The 22,169-nt window shown below is 37.4% G+C and overlaps 1 pseudogene; it reads right to left on the bottom strand.

The window, feature by feature from the left end:
- Positions 1-3,273: 3,273 nt before the first annotated feature.
- On the bottom strand, positions 3,274-3,749 carry LOC111767217 (small ribosomal subunit protein uS3m pseudogene; annotated as a pseudogene).
- Between the last annotated feature and the right edge of the window lie 18,420 nt (positions 3,750-22,169).

Below are 22,169 nucleotides of genomic sequence, written 5' to 3'. Positions count from 1 at the left end.
GTGCTGTATTTTATTAAATGCTTTTTCTGCATCTATAGAGAGATCATGTGATTTTTTCTTTCAATCTGTTTATGTGCAGTGTTACATTGAGTGATTTTCTTATGTTGAGCCATCCTTGCATACTTGGGATGTCATAATGTATAATTTGTTTGATGTGTTGTTGAACACAATTAGCAAGTATTTTGTTGAAGATTTTAGCATCTAGGTTCATTACAGAGATAGGTCTGTAATTTTCCTTTCTTGTGGCATCTTTGTTTGGCTTTGGTATTAGGGTAATGTTGGCATCATAGAATGAGTTAGGCAATGTTCTTTCTACTTCTACTTTTTGGAAGAGTTTAAGCCAGATTGGTTTTAGTTCTTTCTGGAATGTTTGGTAGAATTCACCTGTGAAGTCATCTGATCCAGGGCTCTTCTTAGTTGAAAGGTTTTTGATGACTGATCTATTTCTTTACTTGTGATTGGTCTGTTGAGTTCCTCAATTTCTTCTTTTGTCAGTGTAAGCTGCTTGTGTGTATTCCTAGGGATTTGTCCATTTCCTTTAAATTATACTTCTTGTTGGCATATAATTTTCAAAGTATCCTCTTATGATACTCTATTTCTGTGGGTCAGGGGTGATTTCCCATTCCTCATTTCTTATTTTGTGTATTTGCATCTTCTCTTTTTTTTCCTTTGTTACTCTAGCTAAAGGTTTGTCCATTTTATTGATCTTCTTGAAGAAACAGTTTTTAGTTTTATTTTTTCTAGTGCTTCCTTAATTTCTATTTCATTTAGTTCTGCCCTAATTTTTGTTACTTCTTTCTTTCTACTTTCTTTGGGTTAAGTTTGTTGTTCTTTTTCTAATTCCTTGAGGTGTGCAGTTAGGTCTTCCATTTTAGCTCTTCTTTTTTGATATATGCATTAATGGCTCTGAATTTCCCTCCCTCTACTTTGCTGCACCCCATAGGTTTTGATATGTCATGTTGTCATTTTCATTCATTTCAAGCAGTTACTGATTTCTTCTGAAATTTCCTCCTTGAACCACTGTTTGTCTAAGAGTGTGTTGTTTAACTTCCATATTTTTGTGCCTAATTTGCTCTCTGGCCCTTACTGATTTCCAGTTTTATTCCATTTGGTCAGGGAAATTATTTTGTATAATTTCAATCTTTCTGAGTTCATTGAGAATTTTTCTGTGGCCTAGCATGTGGTCTAACTTGGAGAATGATCCTTGAGCACTTGAGAATAATGTATATCCCACTGTTTTGGGGTGTAGTGTTCTGTATATGTCTAATAGACCCAGATCCTCTAATGTGTTATTCAAAGTTTTTGTTTCTTTATTGATTATCTGTTGGGATGTTCTGTCTAATGGTGATAATGGTATATTAAAGACTCCCACTATAATTATAGAGGCATCCATTTGTCCACTTAGTTTTTTCTAGTGTTTACCTCATGTATTTTGAGGTGCCCTCATTAGGTCCATAAATGTTTATGAGTGTTCTTTCTTCTTGAAAGATTACCCCTTTTACTAATATGTAGTATCCATCTTTGTTTCTTACATAGTTTTGTATTTGAAGTCTATTTTATCTGATATTAGTATAGCTACTCCCATCCTTTTTTGGTTATTATTTGCTTGTAAGAGTGTTTTCCAGTCTTTTACTTTCAGCCTCCTTGAATCCCTGGGTCTAAGGTGGGTTTCTTGTAGACAGCATATAGATGAGTCATATTTCCTTATCCATTCTGCCAATCTCTGTCCCTTGACTGGTGAGTTTAATCCATAAATATTCAGTGTTATTACTCACAAGGAATTACTTACATTAGCCATATTTTCTTTGGGTTAATGTATGTCATATGTTGTTTTTATTTCTCTTTTTGTCTTTTTACTTGTTCTTACACTCTTCTCCAGCTCTTCCTCTCCTGTTTTTATCTTTCAACCTGCAGACCTCCCTTTAGTATTTCTTGAAGAGCAGTTTCCTTATTGGCATACTCTCTTAATTTCTGTTTATATCTGTGAATATTTTGAACTCTCCATCATTTTTGAATGCTGAATAGGGAATTCGTAGCTGGAAGTTTTTTTATCTTCTAGTACCGTAACTATGTCATACCACTGCCTTCTTGTCTCCATGGTTTCAGATGAGAAATCACCAATAAATCTTACAGAGCTTCCCTTGTATGTGATGGTTCTCTTTTCTCTTCCTACCTTCAGTATTTTCTGTTTGTCTTGAGCATTGGACAGTTTGACAAGTATATGTCTTGGAGTAGGCCTTTTGGGATTTATACTGTCTGGGGTGCACTGTACTTCCTGGACATGTACATCTATCTCCCTCAGTAGGGTTGGGAAGTTTTCAGCCATTATTTCTCCAACACTCCTTCTGTTCCCTTTCCCTTCTCTTCTCCTCTGGGATGCCTAGAAAGCATATGTTTGTGCTTTTTGTGTTGTCATTCAAATCCCCAAATCCCTGCTGGATATTTTCTTTTTATCTATCTGTTCTATTATCTGTTTGATTTCAAATGTACTGTCTTCCACACTGGTAATTCTTTCCTCTGCCTATTCAAATATGCTGTTATGTGCTTCTAGTGTGTTTTTAATTTCTTGGATTGTGCCATTCATTACCATCATATCTGTTATCTTTTTATGTATGTTTACAATTTCTTCAGTTCTCCCAGTGCTGTCTTAATATCCTTAATCTCTTCCATCACTTCATTAACTTGACCCATGATATTTGTTTGGACAGCTTGATTAGTTGTTCAATGTTCTGCATTTCTTCCTGGTTTTTAGTTTGTTCATGGGACTGGGCCATGTCTCCTGCTTTTTGATCTGCTTTGTAATTTTTTTTTAAACATTACATGATCTTGTTTATATGAAAATATCCAGAAGCAAAATTAAAAAGGATGGTGGTCTTTTTCATATATGTCACACTGTTCTGATTTTTTAAAAACGAATTTATTGATTATTTATGATCACCAAGAAATGGAAAATGGATCTTTCCACTTTGAGAGAATAAAAGAACTGTGGGTAAATGCCTGAAACTGTGACTGGCACAAGGTACTCAATGAAGTATAGCTATAGCTGAAACTTTAGACAACTAGAGGCCTTCCTGGGAATGCAGGAGCATCCTGGGAGAATCCCTGCTTTAGTCCACACATGGAAGCAGTGGAGATGTGCTGAGAGGAAAGACAACATCAGCTTTAACAGTGCCTCAATCCTGAGGGGATGTATTCCCCTGTTCTATTTCACTTCTTTCCCATACATTTCTGTCCTTTGCAGGCTAGAGCTGGATGTCAAAGCATGGGGGTGTCCTATAGGTACTTATGCACAACCTTTAAAGGCATGGTTTGGAGGTGCAGTCACACAGGACACTTGTAAAAGTGGGACAGTAGCATTTCGTGGTAGCCCATAAGGAAGTAGAACTTGTGGGTAGGAAGCTGCGTCGGCACCAAGGCATAGATCTCCACCAGGTTAGACTTGTGCTTTAGGACCACTTGGTCAGTCAGGCAGCCTGGGAACTTGCACAGGCCATTTTCTCCACAGCATGTTCCCTTCCATCCAGGTTACCTGTGCACAGCAACAGCCAGCCCTTACGGTGGGTGATGTAGTATGGCATGTGTGCCTTCTTATAGGTCATTGGCTTGTCCTCTTTGCCCAGGTGGACTCTGGCTGCCCGGTTCTTGGGGCAGGCTGCAGAGACTTGCAGGGCATGCCCAGTGCACAGCAGCTCTTGGCTCCTGGCCAGGACATGTGCTGCAAGCACCTGGCTGCACCCAAAAGCTGCCATCTTGGGCAAGCCATGCATGGCAGGAGCTGGTTTGTAATTTTTTGTTGCTGTCTGGTCATCTTTTTATCTCAATGTGTTTATTCAGTTGACCAAATTTTTTCTCTACTCAAAGGTTTTATTTAGCTGCTGTTTTTGTGTGTGTTAAGTTTTCTCTTTGACACTTGGTTCTTCTTGTTCTATTTCCTTGCTTTTTTCTATGTTCCCTTGAAGGAAAAAGATTAGGACCAGAGAAAATGAAAGAGATAAGAAAAGGAAAAGAATAATAATAATAGTAATAGTAAAAGTTAGAAGAGGAACAATATAAGACCTAGGAAAATGAATATTTAACTCATGTAAGCAGTGTAGAGTAACAGGAATAAAAAAATGGAGTGCCTACAATGAAATGGGAAACTAAATAGAAAAAAAAAAAAATGGAATGAATTAAAAGACCAGAATGATGAGCAAAGAGGGAAAGAGAAAGGAAAGGACAAAAAGAAAAATAATAAAAGAAAGAAAATAGAAGTGATAGAAATAAAAACCAGAAAAACTGAGGACTAAACAAAGAAAGGTATAAGAACAAAAACAGAATGTGGAAGATAGAAAGATGTAGGAAGGAAAAGAGATAGTGTTGGTAGACAAAATTTGTATTCACAGAAAAGGGGAAATTAAGGAAGAGGAAACACAGCAAACAACAAACCAGCCAACAGCACTTAATTTTAAAAAAGGGTTGGGGCGGGGGGAGTAGAAAGAGGAAAGAAAAAGCAGAAAACAAAAACAAACAAACACACAAGTATGCAGTCAAACAAAAACTAAGGCCAAGAGTAGTCTTCCCTCTAAGGCCCTTGTGGAGCTTCTCAGAGTGCCAGTGTTCATCAATCAATTACCCTGCAGCCTTCCCTCTGCAGGTTTTGAAGCAGGTTTTAATGAATAAAGTAAGTTAATTTTTTAAAAAAAGTAAACTTTTTTTTTTAGGAAAAATAAGAGACTCAAGAGAAGCTAATACAAAAATAATGTCTATGTTTTCCCTGTCCTAAAGTATCAGCTGGATGTTTGATATCCCAGTGGATCACTACTTCAAAAGGAACTGAGAATCAAACTAAGGACCTCGTATGTTCAAGGTAGAAACTACTCCACTTGACTAAACTCTCTCATTGGGTCAGCTGGCCTCCAGAAAGTTACCCAGTCACTTTCCCTTGGGCAAATTTGACTCTTTATGTTTGGATAGATTCCTGCTGATTAGGAGTCTGTCTCTGACCCCTTTCTATTCTTATTGCTTTCTCTCCCAGGGCAGCAGGATACAATAGCCTGTGTGAGGGGATCTCCTGTACCTCTCCAGGTCAGGTTGAGTTCCCTTTTGAAATTCAAATGTGACCCTGGTAACTGGATTCACTGCAGAATGACTTTCAATCCCCTCCAGACCACCCACTCCTCCCAGGGGATCCTAAATAGGCTCCTGGAAGCTTATTAATTGCTTTGTACTGCCCACCTCCTGTAAGCGAGTTGAAATTTTGATAATTTCAACACACAGGACTAGTCAACTGACACTATTCCAGGTCAAGTTTCCTTTTCCCAGGGCAGTTAGGTAAATCGGGCTGCCTTGGCAGATTTGCTTCTCTCCTCTTCCTGGTGCTACCTCGAGCTAGTTGGATGCTCCTCAAAGCTCAAAGAGGGTCCAGGCAACCAAACCCACAGAAATGAAACCTTTCTCCACCCCTCATCAGAACCCTCTAACTCTTGGAGAATGTACCCTTCCACTGGATGGCGGATGGGCTCAGGGCTCCCAGTTGCTTTGCCTTGAGGGAGGCGCTTAGCTCTCATGCAGTTTCCAGCCTGAGCAACAGAAAACTATGGGTTTTACCTTGAGCAATTTATTTCTTTGTCCAATTCTCTCCAGATCGATACCCTGAAGCCTCCTGTTTTGTGGGTTCCCAAAACAGCTCACTCTGTCAGGATCTTGTCCCCACTCAGCTATTTTTTTGTGAGAGAGATGGTGAGTGCACACTTAAACCAATGCCATCTTGTTGCTTCCCCTGTCTTTTTATGTTCTATAGTAATATTTTGAGGATGCTCTTTAATCATTAGTTAAAAATGTTTCACACCAATGTAGAGTATTGTTGGTAGGGTGAGGTGTGATGTCCCTGTATGATGTTATGTGTGTTTGTTTTGTAAGTTCACAACTATTACTATATACTTATTGTTTATGTATGTTTATGCATGTGTAATATACTTCAATAAATTTAAAAAATTGAAATGAAAAATGAAACAAACCCAAAAAAAATGTAAAGGACTTGTACACAGAAAACTATACAACATTGCCAAGAGAAATCAAAGAAGACTGAAATAAATGGAGAACATTCCATGTTCATTGAAATTAAGACTGAATGTCTTAAAGATATCAATTCTACACAAACTCTTTCACAGACTCAAAACAATGTCAATAAATATTCTGACATCTTTTTGCTGAAGTGGAAAAGGCAATTCTCAAGTTTAAATTTAGTTTTCATTATTTTTTTCAATATCCCAATTTTAAAATTTTATTTTAGTTTTGGTTTTTCTAATCTATTATGTATTTTATTTCTTATGTTTAAACCTATCATTATTATTTCATTTTCCTATTAATTGTACTTGATGATATCCTTGGTTTCATTTTTGAAGAAGTTTTGGACCAAAGAAAGGTTACAATTGTGGCAGGGGAGGATCATTGGTGTGGGGTGTCAGTGATGGGGGATACATGGGAGGAAGTTCACCTGGGCTTACATATAAGGTACATAAATACGTTCAAATGTTCATGGGACATTGTCACAGTGTGTAGAGATTCACACAATAACCAAAAGAATACTGAAATCTCATCCTCAGGAGCTCTGCCACATTCTCTAATGGTATAGCAACAATCCCCCAAGTGTAGGGCAATGACTAGTGAAGAAGGATGGGCCATTGATGGGCCCTTGATATTGACAATTATGCTTATGAGCCTTTGCTCTTGAAATTGCAACTTAGCCTAGTGCTGTAGGGTGCCTAAGAGTTACCTCCTGAGAGCCTCCATGTTGTTCAAATGTGGCCTCTCTCTAAGTCAAACTCAGTGTGTAAATAATATTACATTCCCCTAGGATGGGACATAACTCCCAGGAATGAGCCTCCCTGGCACTGAGAGATAACTAGCAAACACCAGTGAGCAGTGCAACTGGAAAAAACCTTAAATAAAATGGGGAAAAGGTAAAGACAAATGAGTTTCTATGGCTAAGAGACTTCAAAGTGAGTCGGGAGGTCATCCCAGAGGTAATGTTTATGCGCATCTCAACAGGATCTCAGACTGCCAAAGGAAATACTACCCCAAATAGTGGGGCTCCTGAGGACTCTGGAGACACTCAGGTCCCATAGTCATGGCAGATAGCTCTGAGTTTGGTGCGCCCTACTTTGGAATTTGTGCTCCCGAGTATGACAGAGTTGGACTCAGATGTGACTTCTCTACATAAACCTCTTCTCTCTCTTCTATTTGAACCTATAGTTAGTTCTGGAGTTGGTAGGTATACGTCCAAGATACTTGAATCTTTGGGCTGTTCATGTGCCAGCTGGACCCTGAGCTTCAGTGGAATTGCAAAACCTACTCTCCTGTTCATTGGACTCCCCCAGGACAGCTAAAAAGGTGAGGATGGGCAACCATCATACCAAGGAACCAAGAGAGTCTACAACTGCATGCAAGAGAGTCCCATCCATCAGCCATATTGGATTGAGCCCCCCTCTCAATTAGAGGTAGAGTGGGCATTACCAACCCAGCATGCTCAGGATTGGAGAATAAAATATGGATTAGAGTGGACTTACTGGTATTCTACTATAGACTTATTGTGATTCTAGGAATGGAAGAAATTATATTATTGTTGTGGAGACAGTGGCCAGTGGAGGTGCTGAAGGCAGAGAGAGGGAAAAAGAGGTGTAATATGGGAGCATTTTTGGGACTTTGAATTGTTCTGAATGACATTGCAAGACTGATACAGGCCATTATATACCCTGCCATAACCTACAGAATTGAATGAGAGAGACTGTAAACTAATGTTTACAGTCTCCAAATGTGTTCATCAATCGCAATGAATGTACATTCACACGAATGAAGCTGTTGATGTGGGGAAGCATTGCAGGTATGGCCAGTGGGGTATATGGGAATCCCTTATATATTTTTTGTATAACATTTTGTGTAATCTAAGTATCTTAAAAAATTAAAAAAAATAAATTTTAAAAGAAGTATGTAGACATAAAAGACTGCAAGAAAATGTAGTAGTATGCTAATTGTGCTAATCTTGGTGGTAGACTTATAAAAGATTTTCTTACAATTTTTCTAGGTTTAAAAATGTTCTAAAAAAACCCAAACAGAACAAAAAAGTTCTTTATGGGTAATATACCAGCTTTGTAATTTAGAAAAATGTTATTAAATAAAAAAATATATATTCTATATTTTTTTCTATTTTTTTCCTCTCTCCTCCTGGCTTGTTAAAATCACATTGGGAAACTACATAGTGTTTGTAAGAGATATGAAGAATAGAGGATGAAGAAATAGAATCCCTGAAGGGCAGGGGACAGAACAGTTGCTGCTTGTAGAGCTTCTCTCCTTATTTTCAGAGGCAAAAGCAGTATATTTTTGAAGGTTTTGCCCTGACAACAACAAGCTGTGTCCATGTATTAACAAACAGGTAGAATAGAATGCTGACTTAGGAAAAAAATCCATTTTGAACTTAAGAACCTGTTTCAAATTCTCCTTTCTGTTCGTTTCCTCTAATTTCTTTGGTTTCTCTTTCACCAAACCCTGCCTGCCAGTCTTGCACAAAGCTAATGAGTCTTCTTATAGTTCTGAGTTCTGTTTGCCCCCCTGAAGTTAAAACTGGAAAATAAATAGCATGACAGTCTGGCACATTGGTTGACACCCCAACTATGAGTTGCATTATAGATTTGATCATTCGCTCACGCATTCATTTATTTGGCAAATCACTATTAATCAGTAGCTATGTGTCAGCATTAAGTAGGAGATAATATAAAGCATGCATAGTGGCCCTTTCTTTGACTAAGAGATGCTATAGTGAGTTCTACAATTATCCTTCAAGTGATTCTTTCCTCTAGCCCATTTTCTTCCCTACTGTATGTTTTATTTGGTCTTTACCATGATATTTGTTTCTTTTGAACTCCATACTGCTTTAGGTAGGTCATTTGCAAACTGTATTTAATTCTGTTTCCATTCTGGCAGTCAGTTCTCCTATTGCATAACAAAGATTGCCTTCTCTATGGTCATATTTTCTTGACAAGTTAGGTTACTCTTTATTACATTCTCATTGCAAGCTGCAATTTCACAAAAAGAGTATTTATCCAAGTAGAAAGAATTTTATCACCCCTTGAGTGATACTTTAGGTTAAAATTATAGTCGATTCATTTGCCCCTGCATAAAGTGATTCCCTGATTACCAATAACTTCAGTCTTATCAAGTATCTCATTCAAAACTGTTCTTTACTCCTCATTTTCTTCCATCCTCATTTTTGATCCTCTGAGTTTTTGTATTAAAGTTGTGCTGGAACAATAGCACTGGCAGCCTCCGAACACAGTAGAGCCCACAGAGGCTGCTTCTGTGGATGGCAAATAAACTGAGGACTTTCTATTTCCTCCTAAAATAAAAGTTGTTTTTAAAATGTATAAGGTCAATCCTGATTTCAAGAGTGTTCTTAGGATTAGAATCCATTCATCAGTTAGTAAGAATTTACAGTATATCTGGTACTCTGCCACACTAAATTACTTTAGGAGATCAACCAAGAATACACGAAAATATCTCATCTTAGAATATGCTCTGACTTTGTTGCTTTTAAGGGAAAATCTGACATTGTGGTGAAGATTTAGGTGGAGCTGGATTTGAATCTTGTTTTCCTCCCTGAACATTAGTTGTGAAATTTTCATACCTAGTTACTATCCAAGTGTCAATGCCCAACTTTAAAATGATAGAGGTGTTAATTATTGCTTGGAGTTTTTGAGTGGATTAGATGAACTAGTAGTTGAATCATGATGCCTGATGCACGCTATGCATTCAATTAAAATTATTATTAGCATTATTTTATTTCAATGGATTGTTTACATACTGATATTCCATTCCTAGTTCCTTTTTCATGAATACTTAATTTTAAATAGTAAGAAATATGTTTATGGATATGGGATGGATATGGGATGAGGTAGAAATCATGTTCACCTGGCCATCAGGAGCTCTGGGTTTTGGTTTAAACTAATAATAATTAGCCCCATAAAAATTAGGCATTGTATCACTTCTCTCATACAAAATTTCTTTTCCATAAAGTGTCTTATTTCTCACATTATCTGTTCTAGTTGTATTCATAAAGACAGTGTTTGAATATGTTTTAGAAACTCTACTACAAATATATTTTACCTAGATTTTATTATCCTAGTCCTTTTTCTTATCTTCTAGTCTCTCTTTTGAAACCTTAGTCTTCTGAGTCTAGGAATCATACTAATAAACCATACAAAAAAGTTACATGGAGAAAAATCTTTTAAATTTACTCATACTCAGTATTATTTCCTTCAATTAAAATACTCTCAATACTTGATATTGCTTTATCTTCTAAACAAAACTATTTTTGTTCCTGCCCTTATTGCTTTGTCCTCCATTTCTCTCTAAATGTAGCATGCATTTTCTTTTTTTTTTCACACTATAGGACTGTTTTAGGTGATTTTCAACTAGATTGTGTTTCTAAGATATACCACCCTCCTGGCTTAGGTCACTGCTCCCTGAATCCTGGAAACAGGATTCTTCATGTTTCTTCCCCAATACAGTGGCATTTTCTCAAAAACACTTTGAAACCACCTACTCAAAGGTTTTCAGGCAATTCAGTGCCTTCAGTAGTGAACGAAGGGCTGAGCTGGTCCTAGGAGCATAGCGCTCTGTAGAAACTTGACCCGTAATTAGTGCTGATTGCCTGTTTGGCTTGAGCACAGTTCTGTTCTCTGCCTGCCTGCTGTCCTCCACATTGTTTTCATTTTCAATCCCACACCTATCTATATCCTGCTCTCCAGGCATTAACTTGCCTGCCTCTACCTGTCCCCTACTGCTTCCCAGCTGTTGTTTCACTGCCAGGTTCAGATGGAGAAAACCACGCTCAAAGTCACCTGCCAGGCTCAGTCTGGGACCCTGCGGAGGCTGAGGAGCAAGAATGGACAGGAATGAGATGGCCTGCCACATGCTATCAAGAGGATCCAATTCTCCTAGCGTCCCAGTCTAACCTGAACTATCAGTGTGAGGTTTTTGTGCTTCAATCTGATATGATTCTTGAGTGATCGGGGAGTTTGCATAATTTAGGAAGTATAAGAATATTTGTTCAACAATTTAGACCAGGACAATAGATTGAGAACTGCTAGGATCTAGACATTGAATAAAAAACACCTGAGGCACCCAAAAGTTACTTCTAATACACTTACTACTGCTTTAGAAATTTTCAGAAAAAAAAAAAAAAGGAAATCTGGTCATTTCTCAATAAGAGGGTTGGATTTATTTCCACAGGAAGTGTGTGTCTTGTAAGTGTAAGGCAACTTTATTCCAAACTTAATGTTTCCACTGATGTTGTTCTGTTGCTTGAAAAGGTTATTCTTTCCTCTATCTATAAAATCCCTCAACTTCCAGGGCACAATTCAACATCACACTGCTTCCACAAAACTTCTGATTCACTCAGCCTTAGTGTAGGGTAACTAGTACTAGGCTCTCTGTAGACAATCTGGACTTTTGTTCAGGTTTTGCCATTTCCATTCAAGTTACTTTAAACAAGTCACTTATTCTCTGAATCTCATTTACTTCATACGCATATTGGGAGTGATATTGTCTCTATCTAACTTCCAGGGTTGTTAAAAAGATGAAATGAGATCATCTGTACAAGTGTTTGGTAAATGATAGGGAAATACAAGGAAGTATCTCCCTCCAGATATACTTATTATATCTGTGACACTTGTCTATACAATTAGAAAAATATTCAGTAAATATAAATTGGTAAAATACGATTGCAAACAGTGAAAATGCAGTCATTGTTCAATACTCTATGTGTTTAACTAACAGGTCATATAGTTACTATACTTTTAGCTTTCTGAGGAACTGCCAAACTATCTTCCACAGTGACTGTACCATTTTACATTCCCACCAGCAATGAATGAGGGCTTCTATTTCTCCACATCCTCTGCAACACTTGTAATTTTCTTTTTTATTAGTAGCAGCTACTGTAGTGGGTTTGAAAGAGTATGTCATTATAGTATTGATTTGTATTTCCCTGATGACTAATGATGTTGAAAATCTTATCATGTGCTTTTTGGTCACTTACATATCTTTTTTTTTGAGAGATGCATATCTACATTTTTCTTTCTTTTTTTTTTTTTTTTTGTCTTTTTGTTGCTATGTATTCTGGATATCAAGCCTGTATTGGATATTTGGTTTCCTAAGAGTTTCTTAGATAGGCTGTCATTTAACTTAAATGACAGAGTCCTTTGAGATATAAAAGTTTTAAATTTTGATGAGTTCCCATTTATCAATTTTTTTATTGTTGCTTGTGCTTTGGGTGTAAAGTCTGAGAATCAGTTGATGAATACAAGGTCCTGAAGGTGCTTCTCCATGTTTTCCTCTAGGAGTTTGATAGTTCTGGCTCTTCTATTTAGGTATTTGATCCATTTTGAGTTGATTTTTTGTATAAGGTAAGAGGTAGGGGTCCTCCTTCATTCTTTTGTAAATGGAGATCCAGTTTTCCCCGTACCATTTGTTAAAGAGACTATTCTTTCCCGATTGAGTGGTCCTTGCCCCCTTATCAAAAATCAGTTGGCCATAAACGTGAGGGTTGATTTCTGAGCTCTTGATTCTACTCCATTGTCTTTATGCCTGGCCTTGTGCCAGTACCCTGCTGTTTTGATTAGTATTTCTTTGAAATAAGATTTAAGATAGGGAAGTGTGAGTCCTCCAAGATTGGTTTTCTTTTTCAAGATGACCTTGGGTATTCAGGACTCCTTACCCTTCCATATAAATTAGATGATTGGCTTTTCCATTTCTGCAAAGAAGGTTGGTGGAATTTTGATTGGGGTGAGTTTAATCTGTAAACTGCTTTGTGTAGAATTGATGCATTAACAGTATTTAGTCTTCCAAACCATGAACCTGGACTGTCCTTCCATTTATTTAGGTTTTCTTTGATTTCGGTTAGCAATGTTTTATAGTTTTCTGTGTAAATTTCCCTTATTTCCTTTGTTAGAGTTATTCCTAGATATTTGATTGCTTTAGTTTCTATTGTAAATGGAATTTTTTTTCTGATTTCTTCTTTTGGTTATTCTTTTTTGTTTACCCTGCCATTTTGTTGAATTCATTTATTAGCTCTAGAAATTTTATTGAGGATTGCTTAGGTTTTCTTTATATAGGATCATATCATCTGAAAAAGGGAAATTTTACTTCCTCCTTTCCAATTTGGATGCCTTTCTTTTTCTTACCTAATTGCTATTGCCAGAACTTCCAGTGCAATGTTGAAAAATAATGGTGACAATGGGCATTCTTGTCTTGTTTGTGCTCTTATAGGGAAAACTTTCAACCATTCATCATTAAGAAAGATGTTAGCTGTAGGTTTTTCATATATGCCCTTTATCATATTAATAATGTTTCCTTTTATTCTTAGTTTTCTAAGTGTTTTATCAAAAATTACATATGTATAAATATTCATTTGATTTTTTTGTTTATAACCGTTGAGTCCCTTCTCATTTCTATCTGGATATATTTTTCATTTTCTCTGTGGTTACCATGGGGTTATAATTTAACATACTAAATATATAACAATTAGTTTGACTCAACTTGACTTCAGTAGCAAACACACACACTTTTTCCATAGCCCTCAGCTCCTCACCTTTTTTTGTAGTTGTTGCCAATTATATTTTGCACATTGTATGTTCCAAACCATAGATTTATTATAGTGTTTTATACATTTGCATTTTAGCACCTGTAGGAAGTAAGGAATTTACATACCAACAAATACCGTACAATAATACTGACGCTTATAATTACCCAAATGGTTACATTTACTGGAGGTTTTTATTTTTTCATGTGCCATTGAAACACTATCTAATGTCCTTTCCTTTCAGTATGATGAACTCCCATTAGCATTGCTTGTAGGGCTGGTCTAGTAGTTATGAACTCTCAGCTTTTGTTTATCTTGAAATGTCTTAATATCTCCCTCATTTTTGAATAAATGTTTTGATTGATATAAAATTCTTGGTTGGCAGTTGTTTTTCTTTCAGCACTTTAAATCCTTCAACAGCATTTATTCTGTTTGGTTCCTTGTTAAAATTTCTTTTTCTTTACCCAGATTCTCCTAATAGGAATGGCTGCTCAACATGAATGCAAAGGAAGTCCCTGTCTTCTTTGCTTGTTTTTTATTTTATTTTTCGTCCTGAGCTTATCTTGTTAGATGCTTTGGAGTTTTCTTGTTACTGGTGTTTAAATGCCCCTTCTGCTTCCCAGGAGACAGACAGAACTTGTCCTTCTCCTGGGCGTCCCTAAGGTGTCCATCTAAAAATTTTCTTAGAGTGCTTTTATTGTCTCAAAGGGCTTTTACATGGAGGGCAAATTCAGAGGTGGGAGTGGGGTGGGGTGGGGTGCTCCACACTGGAGAGTGGTTTCCCAAATCAGTCTTTCCCAGCTGGATCAAGGCCAAGGACCCTTGATAGGGAATACAGGCTGGCTCCAAACTACCGCAGGGAGGGGATCAGGAATGGTTTCAAGTGCTTCTTTCATGGCTCCCCAAACCTGTGCTTTCTTGACCTGCCCAGAAAATGCAGCCCTTCAACTGATCCCCTGCAGCTCTGAGGAAGCAAACCTCTTTAAGTCTCTCTAGCTGTCTCCATACATTGTGGGTTGGGACAATGGCAGTCTCTGAGCTGGCCCCCACGGATCTGAAGTTGCTGATCAAAAGCCATGACAGCGATCAGGTGTTCCCACTCCAGATCTTGGGGAAGTGGATTTTTACAGCTCTTTCTGTCTTCAGTGAGCCAGCCCAGAGACTTAGGCCCACAGCAGCCTGCCATGAGAGTATGGGCTGGGCACTGAAACCACCCCAGAGAGAGCAATTACTGGTCATGCCCATAATTTACCAGGCTCTTTCTCCCACTCTTCCTTGGATGCTGGAGAGAGCTTTCCTGGCCTCTGAAGTTTCAAAATAGTTGGTTCCTTTCTATTCAATAGTTGTTCTGGTGGAGGGACTGAATCCTGGAACTTTCTACTCTGTCTTCCAACAATCCTCCCTACACATGTTCTTAATCTTAACCCATATTCCTGTTGTTATGAACCCATTAGAACTGGGAGCTTTTTAAGATGTTATTTTAAGTTAAGGTGTAGCCCAACTGAATATTAGGTCTTAATCCTGATTATTGGAGTCCTTTATAAACAGAAGAATTTCAGATACAGAATAGCCATGGGGAAGAGTCAGATGCTGGAAGTTGATGGAACCCAAAGAAAAATAAGAGAACATTGCCATGTGATGACAAATCCAAAGAACATAAGGGTTATTATCCAGCCAGCATGCTACCGACCACAAGAGGAAGCAAGTCTTCCAGGTTCTGAAACCATGAGACAGTAAATTCCTGTTATTAAGCCAACCCATTGTGTGGTATGTATCCATCTTAGCAGCCTGGGAACCTAAGACAGTCTGTCTACTGACATTTCTGGTTGTTGTCTATTACCGGACTTGCTACCTCCTTAGATACTTTCCGTTTCTTCTCTTCTAGTCAGCCCTTATCTCTGCTCTTCTTCCCACAGATATGATTAATAGTGTCCTCTCTTTTGGAGAGTTTTGCTTGCTATAATGACTTATCCAAGACCCATCTGAGAAGAATGTGGCCAGTGGTTTATTGTTTTCTATTCAATTTTAATTTTTACACCCCTGTGCCAACCAGTTGACTCCCATATTACTGACATGGTTCTGCATCTTGTGAGCCAAATAACTTTCTTCCTCGATATAAATGAAAAAATTAAAGATGCAAGTCTTCCCTTCCAGATTCTGCAAGTAACTGTTTCCTTTGCCCAAGGGTCAGCCCTGTGCGTTGACTGAAAGAAGTATTTCCTTTTTGGATGCAGGCAGGTGTCAACTGAACACAGCAAGCCTGTCCCCAAGAATAGTCTGATAGGATTGGCAGCAGTTTTCCTGGCGCAGGTGTGGCTGAATAAGGAAATGTGGCAGACTTTGTGGTCAGATTATAGACCCTGTGTATCACATAGCATTACGATTAAAAAAAAAAAAACTTAAATTTTAAAACAGCATGGGTTTATTTCTTGTTCATGCTACATGTACTTCATGTTATATGTCCATGCAGCAAGCTGGGGGCTCTGGGTACTGTACTCATTCAGAGAACTGGATGATGGATGTTCTGTCTCAATACAACCACATCAGGAGAGATGACAGTCTTAACACTGGCTCTTTAAACTTTCACCTGCAAGTGACACATGTCACATTTGCTTGCATATCATTTCTTAGATTTATTCATAGCTACCTTGTAGTAATAGCAGCCTTAGTCAGCAAAAATTCTAAAACCCAATAAGGTGTGATTATTGCTGTTTGCCAAGGAAAGGGATTTAATTTACCACCTGCATTTTAAGCATTGTATTGGGATTGTCTTGGTTAAACATTTAGCTATTGCATTGGTTCAGATAATTGCAAAAGAAAATGGAAGTGAATTTCCAAAAATAGGAAGCATTTTGCTAAACTTTCTCAGACAGTGAAACAGTTTTATTTAGAATATACACAGTTCTGGTGTAAAGAATAGGATACAAATTTTAACACGAGAGGTGTAATGGATGGATGATATTTTGTTTTGTTTCTTTCTCAATATTGCTTGAAAAATCTTTTTATAATTGTCATATACTGTGTGTGCAGTTTTAAAAAATGAAGAAAATACATGTGGTGGGAGAAGGAAGAAAATCAGTTTTCCTTACCTCATTAAATTTGCCTTGATACGTATTTAAACATATCAGTCCATGTGGATACCCATTAGGCCAGCTACCATTAGTTCTGGTCTAGGTATTGTCTCAGCAGCAATATCTGATCCCGACCCTTTTGGTCCTGTTTTCTTGTAATTGCTCTTTCTCTGCCTCATTTTCTGGATATTCATTTCCTGAATTTAGCTTTTATCAACCATGTCCTAGGCTGCCCCAACACCCCTATTTTTATTTATAAATCTGGCTAGGGCCTACAAGTTGATAGGGTCAACTCAGTTCATGTAACAGTCTGAATTTGATACCTCTGAGCCCCAGTCCCAGTTGGTATTGGTGCTGGTTTTACACTCTAAATGGGACATGCCAGTTAAAAAATTTATTGTATATCTACCATGTGTTAGATAGACATTTTTCTAATTTCTAGGGATTCAAAGATGAATAGAATGGAGAATTTCCAATCCTCAAGTCCTATATTTGTGAAATGAGGATGATAATACTTACTTCCAGAATTATAGTGAAGATACTAAGGTTGTACGTATATACATCAAGCATATATACACATATATGAATCATGTAAATATAGTCCCTGTTACAGATTAAACACTCAGTATATGACATTTATACTGATCACAATTAAGAGTCTATCCTGATGGCAATTAAGATACTATCAAGTCAATCTTTAGTTCTACAAGAACCAGTCATCTGAAATGATCAGATATGAATAGTAGATAAGGATGTAATTGGGGAAAAAAAGCTATTCTAGGAATTTTCAGTTACCATGAACTCTGTTGAAGAAGAAAAAAAGAAATACCTCCAAAATGGAATATTATGCTCCATGCATTGCGATATCCTATTTTAACTGGTGGCAGAAGAAAAGGTGTAATTGGTTGGAAAATTGTCTACAGAGCATCACAGAAAATAACAATGCATAGGAGAAATGAGAAAAGATAGAAGAAATAAATTTTTAAAATTATGTGAGAAAGAGCAACAACTAGTAGTATTGGTTGTAAGAAATGTCAACAATTTATTGATAAATACTGGTCTAGATATTTGAATGGTTTCCAGTTATCTGACGGTACCAAAAAACAGCTGCTGTGAAATGCAGAACATACTTCCTGGTACAGTTGTGCTCAGGTTTTGCAGTGAATATGTGTAAGAGTGAATTTGCTCTTTCTAGGATATATGTAGCTTCAACTCTTCTAGATTGCCAAATTGTTCTTTAAAGTGCATCAATATATAATCCCACCCAAAATATTGAGTTCCTGTTGTTACATACTCTTGATAAAGGTCTACATTTTCCTAATTTAAAACTTTTGCTATTTAGTTTGTGTAAAATAACATTGTGGGCTTTTTTCCTTTATTTTTAAGGGAAGTTGTGGGTTTGCAGAAAAGTCATGCATTAAAATACAGGATTCCTGTATACCACCCAATATTAACACCTTGTAATGGTGTGGTACCTTTGTGATAATTAATGAAAACTTTTTTTTTTGGCATTATTATCTACAGTTCATGGTTTAATTTAGGGTTTACCATGTAATACAGTTCCATGGATTTTTAAAAAATGCATACTATTACCATATATACAACTTAACATTACACCTTTGAGGCATATTCAGACATATATTTCTGTGCTGTTAATTATATCTACAAACTTGTGCTATCATTTCCATCACCCATTATCCAAATATTTCTACCTTTCCAAATAGGAATCCTGGGCATTTTAAGCTATATACTATATTCCCTATACCTATCCCATCCCCTGGTAATCTATATTCTGGATATGATTCTATGAGGTTGCTTATTTTAATTATTTCACATAAGTGAGATCATGCAACATTTGTCCTTTTGTATCTGTTTGATTTCACTCAATATGATGTCTTCAAGGTTCATCCATGTTGTCTCATGTATCAGGACTTCATTCCTTTTTATGGCTGAATAATATTCTGTCATATGTATATACAATATTTTGTTTATCCATTCATTGGTTGAATGACATGTAGATTACTTCCATCTTTTGGCAATTGTGCATAATGCTGCTATGAACATTGGTGTGCAAATATCTTTTTTATTTTTAAAAGATACATAGATTACAGAAAATGTTACAATAAAAAATACAGGGGATTCCCACATGCCCCACTCCCCACACCCCCCACTTTTCCCACATTAACAACTTCTTTCATTAGTGTGGTACATTGCAATTATAGAACGCATTTTGGAGCATAGCCACACAGCTGGGATTACAGTTTACATTGTAGTTTACACTCTCTCCCACTCCATTCCGTAGGTTATGGCATGATATATAATGTCCTGTTTCTGTCTTTGCAATGTTGCAAAATTTGTTTTGAGTCTCTGCTTTTGGATTCTTTTGGATATATACTTAAAAGTGGGTTTGTTGGGTCGTATGGCAATTGTATTCTTAACTTTCTCAGGAACCACCAAAGTGTCTCCCACAGCAGCTGAACAATTTACACTGTCACCAGATATGAAAGAGGGTTCTATTTGTCTGCATCCTTTCCAAGACTTGTAATTTTCTATATTTTTTACTAGTAGCCAATGGTCCTTGGGGCCTGATGGAGAGGCAGCCCCACCTGCTTTAAGAGCTTGCCCAGTGGCTAAGCTCTCAGCTTCAACCTCATCAACCATCTGGGTGCACTCTAGCTCTATTCTCTGAGAAAACTGAGGTGGAGACCAGACTCTCCACAACATCTGGGGCACAGGCTCAACATCCTCAAAACAGTGGGGTGCTGGCCAGACTCTCCCCAGTCCCTGGGAAATATGCTCCTTCCTCTCGAAGCCTGGGGTGATGGCACTCTTTTGGAACAACAAGGTGGAATGCCCATCTTCTTCAGTGCAGGGGCACACTTGCCCTTTCTTCACACACGGTGTGCTTGTTTTCTTGGCCTGAGAATGTCTCTACTCCAGACCTCAGCTTCCATGGTTCTGCCTTTGCGGCCGTTTTTCCTTCAATCTGTTCCTTTTCTGTCCCTTATCGTGCAGGCTGCTAGTAGTTTTGTTCGTACAGACCTTGCAAAAAGCATGTTTTTTTTTGCGTGCAACACTCAGGGATCCCAACTGTCAGACAATAGGATCCTTCCTGGAATACTGTATTTCCAATCCTGATTTGCCCTGAAACGACTGACTAGTTCCAGGTCCAGCTAAATGTTCAGATGGGGCACTATTCTCTGGGGATTCACTTTCCGGAAGCTCAGAATTTTCCAAACCATCGGTTTCTGTTTCCTGTGTTCCCAGGAGCTCAGTTCTCAGCTTAGCCTTTACTCTCACATCTTACTATAAGCTGCAATGAGAAGCCAGGCTGCACTTTCTACATTTTATTTGGAAATCACCTCAGCTAAATATCCAAGCTCATCGTTTTCAGATTCTGCCTTCCATCAGACACCAGCACATGTTTTTGCCAAGTTCTCTGATACTTTAAAACAAAGGAAGCCTTTCTTCCAGTGTGCAGTGGCACATTCCCCAGCTCTGTCTACGGCCTCTTCAGACGTACCCTCAGCATCCATATTTCTCCTAAGAATCTCTTCAGAGCAATCTAGTCCTTTTCAGTCAAGCACTTCAAAATTCTTCTAGAAACTACCCCTTACCAATTAATAAAACTCTTCTCACATTTTTGGTATTTGCCAATGCAGCATCCCCTTTCCTAGTACAAACAAAATCTGTTTTAGTTTGTTTGCCGGCTGGAATGCAATATACCAGAAATGGGTTGGCGTTTACAATGAAGATTCATTAACTTATAAGCTTACAGTTCTGAGACCTCGAAAATGTCACAATTAAGGCTTTATCAATGCTTTTCTCCTCGAAGACTGGCTGCCTATGATCCTGGGCTCCTCTGTCTCATGGCAAGTCAGTGGCAGCTTCTGCTGGTCTCCCTTCTCTTCCTAGTTTTCTTACTTCACCTTCTGGCTTCCTCTGGCTTTGTCCTGTGGCTTTCTCTCTTCACATTCATGCCATTTATAAATGACTTCAGTAAGAGGATCAAGACTCCCCCTGGGTTATGCCTTATTGAGCTATACTAAGCTAAAGACTCTTAACTGAAGTATCCTAACGGAAAGGTCCCACCTACAGTAGGTTCATACCCACAAGAATGGATTAGCTCTAAGGACATGTTTTTTTTCTGGGTACATAAAGCCTCTTACTACCACAAGACCCCTTACAATTCTATATAAATATGATGATGGGTTTTTCCATTTCTGCAAAGAAGGTTGATGGAATTTTGATTGGGGTGAGTTGAATCTGTAAATCATTTTGGGTAGAACTGACATCTTAACAGTATTTACTCTTCCAATCCATGAACAGAGAATGCCCTTTCATTTATTTAGGTATTCCTTGGTTTCTTTTAGCCACGTTGTAGTTTTCTGTGTACAGTTCCTTTACTTCCTTGGTTTGATTGATTCCAAATCTTTGATTCTTGTAGTTGTTGTTGCAAATGAAATTTTAAAAATTGATGTCTTCTTCTGATTGTTCATTTCTTATGTTTAGAAACACTTCTGATTTTGGTATTGAGTTTGTACCCCACCACCTTATTGAATTCATTTATTAGATTTAGGAGCTTTATTGAGGATTGTTCAGTTTCTGTATATAGGATTATGTCATATTCAAATAGGGAAATTTTACTTTTTCATTTCCAATTTGGATGCCTTTTATGTTTCTTTTTCTTGCCTAATAGCTCTGGCAAGAACATTCAGTACAACGTTGAATAACAGTGGTGATAGTGGGCATCTTTTTCTTGTTCCTGAGAGAGAGAAATCTTTCATACATTCACCATTAAGTAGGATGTTAGCTGTGAGTTTTTCATATGTATCCTTTATCATATTGAATAAGTTTATTTATATTCCTAGCTTTCTAAGTTTTGTCAAGAAGAGGAGCTGGATTTTGTCAAAAACATTTTTCTTCATTAATTGAGATGACCAAGTGGTTTTTCTCTTCATTCCTTTAATGTGGTATAGTACATTAATTGATTTTCTATTGTTAAATCACCTTTGCATATCTAGGAATAAATCTCATTTGATCATGATGTATATAATTCTCTTAATATGCTGTTGAATTTGGTTTGCTGGTATTTTCTTAGGGATTTCTGTCTCTACAGTCATTCATAAGCAATATTAGTCTATAATTTTCTTTTCTCAGGTATCTTTATCTGATTTTGATATGAAGGTGATGTTGATCTCATAGGATGAATTAGGGAGTGTTCCCTCATCAGTATTTTGGGAAATTTTGAGCAGGATCGCTACTAATACTTTTTGGAATGTTTGGTAACATTCCCTTGTGAAGCTTGGGATTTTCTTTTTTGGGAAGTTTTTGATAACTAATTTACTCTCTTTACTACTAATTGGTTTGTTGAGATCTATTTCTTCTTCTGTCAGTGTAGTCATTTTGAGGGTTTCTAAGTATTTGTCCTTTTCATCTAGGTTTTCAATAATAATTTTTGTTGTACAGTTGTTCATAGTATCCTC

This window comes from Dasypus novemcinctus, chromosome 13, assembly GCF_030445035.2.
Source record: "Dasypus novemcinctus isolate mDasNov1 chromosome 13, mDasNov1.1.hap2, whole genome shotgun sequence".
NCBI lineage: Eukaryota > Metazoa > Chordata > Mammalia > Cingulata > Dasypodidae > Dasypus > Dasypus novemcinctus.
Note: the sequence above shows the minus strand (reverse complement) of the source record. Positions and strands in the feature narration are given on the sequence as shown.